The sequence below is a fragment of the Fulmarus glacialis genome, unplaced genomic scaffold, assembly GCF_000690835.1.
Source record: "Fulmarus glacialis isolate BGI_N327 unplaced genomic scaffold, ASM69083v1 scaffold34093, whole genome shotgun sequence".
NCBI classification, from domain to species: Eukaryota; Metazoa; Chordata; class Aves; order Procellariiformes; family Procellariidae; genus Fulmarus; species Fulmarus glacialis.
Genome location: NW_009205401.1, coordinates 1 through 263, shown reverse-complemented (window position 1 = coordinate 263; position 263 = coordinate 1).

Here is a 263-nt window from a genome sequence, read left to right as displayed (position 1 = left end):
GCTCCCCACCCCAGAGAGGGTCGGCTGGGAAAGCTGAGGGAGGAGCAGGGTCTCTCCATCGGGAAAGTGCCCCACGTTAGGCCTGTTCCTGCTCGGCGCTGGGGAGGAGACGAGATGGTCAAGCTGGCCTAGGGCTCCCAGGAGTTTATTCCTCAGGTCTTTCCCCCCACAACTGCTCTCCTTCTCCGTGGGCCTGGTGTTGCTTACATTTTTTTCTAAGCCCTATCTTTCTCTCTTTCTCTTTCTCTCTCTTTCCCACCTCC